At 42.1% G+C, this 6,430-nt stretch overlaps 1 pseudogene; it reads right to left on the reverse strand.

Moving 5' to 3' along the window:
* Nucleotides 1–5,832: 5,832 nt before the first annotated feature.
* LOC124803917 lies at nt 5,833–5,950 on the reverse strand (annotated as a pseudogene).
* Nucleotides 5,951–6,430: the final 480 nt, after the last annotated feature.

Below are 6,430 nucleotides of genomic sequence, written 5' to 3' on the forward strand. Positions count from 1 at the left end.
AATAAAGAAAAAAGAAAAAACAAACATTCCTAACGTGGGGCTATGAGTCACCAGTCTCATTACAGAGGCTTGGAATATGACTGGACCTATCGGTCCCACAGTCAGATGAATCTCGTCTTGGTGCACCACGTCCAACATTTTAAAATAAAAATTTCATCCAGGCCCGTAGACCGTGCACCCGTAACCGATATAGGTCTGCACAAAGGCTTCGTAACATGGGAGTAGACAGGTTAGATCTGCTCTCCACGAAGGGTGATCAGTGCCTTTCAAAATATTCATTGCTTTTAAGGAAAGTGATTTTAGGTCTCCAAAATTGAAATCATGAGGTTCAGAAACCTCACCATTTCCTTAAAATTATCAATAGCTTTCCACATTCTCAGTTCAGGAAAGTTAAAGAGAAGAACGTCAGCCGTTAAATAGAATAAATGTATATTTCTCAACTGGAAAATTAAAACCTTTATTCTTCATTCATTTCTCCAGCCCCCTAATAGTCAGATGCAACTGACGAGTTGCAGTAATGTACAGTTAACAAGTGCGCGGGTGATACGGTTGCAGCCCACTGGTGACATGATTTCCCATTAATGAAAATATTTCCGTACGTAGATTTTCCTAGATTTCTCTGTTCTGACTTCCCGAAGAGTCTTTTTTTGTTCAGTTTAAACGAAATGAAGGCCAAAGAGTTACAAAAATTCTCTGTTTTAATCAGGAGCTGATCCCCGACTCTTTCACAAACTCTGCAAGCGAAAGTCTTCGCTTGAAGATACGATATCGTCGTAATCTAAGGCCGAGTTTAAGGTCTCTGCAGCTTTACAGCTCGCATTCCAACTTGGTGGCTAGCTCACGCTAAAGTGCTGCAAGATAAGCGTGATTTATACCCATCACTGAACGTTTCGCGCCGTCCGTCAGACTTCATGAAGCCTAATTTGTGCTGCAAACGCCTCATGTCGGAATGCTTACCAAACTGAAGAAATTAAGGAATAAAGAGAATAAACTGACGCGGGACTGAAAAATCTGGAGGGAAAGCGAACTGCTTTAGATCAGTTATAGAAGGACGACCTCTGAACTTAATTATTAGTTCCGTTAATAAACTGTTCTGTGAAAAGAAGTGACATGTGGTACAATGCATTGGCGTACAACTTCAATGGATGACAATGCAAGCGCTGTAGGACGAAAAACGTGTCAATGAACGCGAAATGACCACCACGAGAAAATGGTGAGATTTACTCTCAGATTAAGCCTTACCGACAGTCGTTCTTTTCACGCACTGGTTGGAAGTGGAGCAGAAAATATTGCACGTGGCAGAACACTCAGACACCAATGAGCGAGATGGCTTGGGGAATACGGACACAATTAATGTAGATCCAAATAAAGTAAGCCATCAGCGACAAACCTATGAAACTTCAAATGCATAATCCAGTAAACGCCTGTTACGCCGAAACAGTACAGGTATCATCGAAAATGGACGAAATTATATCCACGTGGAACTTACCGTGATATAAAGAAGCAATTGCATGTAGAGAGTCAGATACCAAGATTATATGTCTTTATCAGAATTTGGTAGGTCCACCATGCGCTACGTAGCTGTCAGCACCGAGTTGTTGGTTAGGATGAGGGAACCTTTAGAAGTTCCCGTGTGATTGGTGATTCTTTTGGTTGGGGGTTGCAGAGGGCGAGGATTGGGGTGCCCGTACAGCTTAACGCGCAGCGTTCAGTTGGCAAGACAGGAGGCGAGTCGGAGACGGGTCGTCGAATCCGCGCGGTGGAGTATGAATTTTAGGTGGTTTTCCAAACTCGCTTGGATAAATACGAGGTTGGCACTCAATTTCCACCTCTAAAATGGTTCAAATGGCTCTGAGCACTTCGGGACTTAACATCTGAGGTCATCAGTCCCCTAGAGCTTAGAACTACTTAAACCTAACTAACCTAAGGACATCATACACATCCATGCCCGAGGTAGGATTCGAGCCTGCGACCGTAGCGGTTGCGCGGTTCCAGACTGTAGCGCCTAGAACCGCTCGGCCACACCGGCCGGCCCACCTCTAAAAATACGGTACACAAATTGCTAATGCACGATTACAAACACTACAAAGTTTACTCGATTCACGCACAGATGGCTCATAAGACTTCGCTCCCTTCCAGGTTAACTGAGGACTGTGGCAATAAATCGGCCATAAAATCCAGGCATTATTATAAAAATGGATGCACGTATATATGTATGTATGGACATATGCAGCTTCCACATCTCCTAAAGCAATGGGCCAATTTTAATCAAACTTACTGTTCGGAAATCGTCGTTGTGGGGTTACGAACCACCTACCTGTCAAAAGGAAGGTGGTGGGGTGTGAAAAAACAGTGTAGACCACGACGGCTTAATAACCACAGTTTACTCATCCAGTATTTGAGAATAAGAGCACTTGGTGACGTAGAACAAACTTTGCACATAATTTCAAATCTATACAAAAATTTTTATCGCTGACAACCCCCACAAAATGTGAACAGAAAAAAGTTTTTCTCGTACTAAATCTTCAGTGTTCAGGCAGTAAAACTACCGGTCTAAGGCGATGCAGTCATGGACTGTGCGGCTGGTCCCAGCGGAGGTTCGAGTCCTCCCTCGAGCATGGGTGTGTGTGTTTGTCCTTAAGATAATTTAGGTTAAGTGGTGTGTAAGCTTAGGGACTGATGATCTTAGCAGTTAAGTCCCATAAGATTTCACACACATTTGAACATTTTTGAAGTAAAGGAACCGCATGAAAAGTGACATTTAATTTATTATTTCTTTACTACTAACTGTGTTCGCGACATACTTCTCCAAAAGTATTCATATCTAATAATGAATGAAACAACACATAGCTCAGAAGATATGACGTCGTAAACACTGAGATGCGTGAAAACCTTCCGCAACATGTATCACGTTTTAATTTATTATTCCATTGTTACAAAAACTATCCACACTTACAGATTGAACCCATACATGCCGCTAAATGAGCCTACGAAATTCTATGTTGCTGTCACTTTTCGCAGACAGTATCCCATATGCCGCTGAATGTACTTAGAAAAATATATCATTGTATGACGCATAGTTCAGGAGATATGACACAATAAACACCGAGGTGGATGAAAAACTGCCGCATCACGTATGACGTTTTAATTTATTTCTTCCTTACTACACAACGCATTTCGCGGACAGTAGAAACATATACCACTCGATGTACTTGTCAAATTACATCATTAAGGAGTACACAATTCACGTTATGAAGTCATAGACATTATGCTGAATGGAAATGAAAATGCAGGGCGCAATTTACTAGAGATATGGGTCAAATACGTCTCCAAATACACGTAAAATACGTGAAATATATTTCACAGGTACCAATGTGGGCAAAGCCACGATTAAAAGGCTCGTCCTAAATCCATGGAACGATTTCAACTAAATTTCGTACATATATTAGTTAAGATCTGGAAAGAAATACTGTTTGAGCAAGAATCACAAGCGTCCTATTAGCGAGAGCGTGGTAACATGGAGGGAGGAGCGGGAGAGGGGGATGGAGAGACAGCAAGGGGGAAGGGACACAGTGTGAGGAGGAGAAGGAGAGAGATAGGGTAAGGGATAAGACGGACACAGCGAGGGAGATGTATTTAATTTATTTATTTAACTTCAACTGAATAGAGCCATCACGCCCTCTCTCACATCAAACCAGGGTTTCAAACATACAGTGCTTTTTTACAACAATTTTTATATGACAAATAGTATTAAAATAATTTACCTATACTGGCTATGAACTAATTAAGTTAATACTGGCAGTGCTTGTACTACTGTTACTACTACTACTACTACTACTACTACTAATAGTAGTGATAAAAGAACACTGAGAAATGAGAAACATCTGGTTGGAGAGGATAAAGTACAAGGAAACGACTGCGTACAGGGACAATGGTAATCGCTGTTGTTGGTTTAGTAGAAACGTCATTCACTGTCTTTTGAAGCTGCAGACGTTATTAGATTTTGTAATACACTGAGGAGGTTATTCCAGAGTCAGGATCCTGTTGCTGAGGACTACGAGCAAGTGGTTGAACGATGGAGTAGACCAGAAATGATTTTGCATGCCAATCATTTTGGCAGGACGTCTCTGGGACGACGGCCGTTTACAATCGTGACAAAAAATAAAAACACCTATAGCCGTTCTTAATATTTTATTTTGTTTTGTCGCTACCACGCATGGGGATAGTATCATCCTGTATCGCTTCAAAACAGCCTGAAGATAACGCAATGAAGCGTCGAAACTGGTAGCGACAAAATAAAATAAAATCATGAGGACGGCTGTAGGTGTTTTTATTTTTTTGTCACGAGAGAAATGATTTTGCTGTGAAGGCCGACAAATCTGGCCGAGCGGTTCTAGGCGCTTCAGTCCGGAACCGCGCTGCTGCTGCTGTCGCAGGTTCGAATCCTGCCTCGGGCATGGAAGTGTGTGATGTCCTTAGGTTAGTGAGGTTTAAGTAGTTCTAAGTCTAGGGGACTGATGACCTCAGATGTTAAGTCCTATAGTACTTAGAGCCATTTGAATTTTGCTGTGAAGGGAACTGGTCTTTCTTCCATGTTGTTCAGAGCACTGATTCCGTGCAGAGATCTGGGGGACAGTGTAATTTGGTAATTCACTAGAGAAGTGTTTTAACCAACTTTGATACCACAAGGAACGGTTGTACACAGCGACTGTACGCAAATTATGAGGTAAGGCAGGAACACAGGGGTCAATCGCAATCCAATTGGGTTTTTATTATTCTTACATATTGATATGGTGACAAGTACTGCTGCGAGTTTGTTGGATTATAACTGACTCAAAATGCACTGAAGGTGGCTACTTGTAGCTGAAATCTGGATATGCAAGAATAATAAAAAAAACAATGGGATTGCGACTGATTCCTGTGTTTCTGACTTTCCCCATAATCGGCGTATTTGTTGAAATATCACATCATGTTTCTTTTTTAACGTGCGATATCTCTGTATTTGTTTAAATATGAAACTATGCTAACTGTTTAACATTTTAAGTCCTGTCTTCTTGAGAGAAAAATCGCTAAATTAGCAACAAATTCATGCGTATCTGTAAACAGTGTCTGATACATTGGAGTGCTTGCAAGGCATGCACTGTGGTAATAATTGCTAACTGTATACAGTCCTGCATTTACGTGCATGTTTGGAGTACTGGGAGAAAACTGTAATCAGTTGCATTGGTGTACTTGGAAGTTACGCACTTTGACGGTAGTTAAACATTGCAGCCTCACATTTACGTGTGTCCTCTAGAAAAGTGAGATAACATCGATGGAATTGTAACAAACTGCACAAAAACTGTAAGCTGCAACAAAAGGCCCCCATTACGTGAGTGGGGAAGAGGAGGGTGCTATTTTGGATCATAAATTATGGCTGTTAAGACCTGCAAAAAATGCCAGTTGGGTACAATACTCTGCTGCAAATTGGGAAAACAAAATCGCTAGCATTGCTTGAAATTTCAGCTTGTGCTGTTGTTGTAGAAAGATGTAGAAAGCACACATGCTAGGTCTGTCTCCTGGTGCTGGTTACCTTGAAGAGTTCTGATGGTGAACTGCGGCCTATTAGCTAATAAAACTAAAAAATCCTGCCGAACAGGCCATGAAGGCCCAACGGTACCGACCGGCTTCCGTGTCATCCTCAGCCCACAGGCGTCACTGGATGTGGATATGGAGGAGCATGTGGTCAGCACACCGCTCTCCCGGCCGTATGTCAGTTTCTGAGACCGGAGCCGCTACTTCTCAATCAAGTAGTTCCTCAGGTTGCCTCACAAGGGCTGAGGGCATCCCGCTTGCGAACAGCGCTCGGCAGACCGTATGGTCACCCATCCAAGTGCTATCCCAGCCCGACAGCGCTTAACTTGGGTGATCTGACGGGAACCGGTGTTACCACTGCGGCAAAGCCGTTGGCCATTAGCTAATAGTGGCGGACAAATGGGAACGTACTACATGAGTGGTGAAGGGCGGGTTTTGTATAATAAATTATGGTAATTAAGATTATACTTGCATAAACATAATTATGGTCATTACACTAACAATTATGAGTTATAAACTGTATCATAATAGTAATAATGGAGAGCACAATTGAGCTTTATTTAAGGGTCTCAGGCTAGTGCTTATTTCATGCATTATGTTGGCGCATAAGTTCATAGCGTTTTTGTTTTGCTCGTTGGTATTCTGGTTGCTATGAGTTTGTTTATCGATTGTCAGTGTTTTATTTGTAGTTCACAGTTGCTATATGAGTTTACATATCGTCATTTTGTCGTTTGGAGATAGTGAGTGGAGCTGTGGACGCTAGAAAATGGAGTGCGAAGTGGAGGAATCGGAACATTTCCGTTATACTCTCCTGTCAGAGTTAAGAGGAGTGACAGCAGCGGAGGCAGCCAGAAAT

The sequence above is a fragment of the Schistocerca piceifrons genome, chromosome 6 (genome assembly GCF_021461385.2).
Source record: "Schistocerca piceifrons isolate TAMUIC-IGC-003096 chromosome 6, iqSchPice1.1, whole genome shotgun sequence".
In the NCBI taxonomy this organism is placed as follows: Eukaryota; Metazoa; Arthropoda; class Insecta; order Orthoptera; family Acrididae; genus Schistocerca; species Schistocerca piceifrons.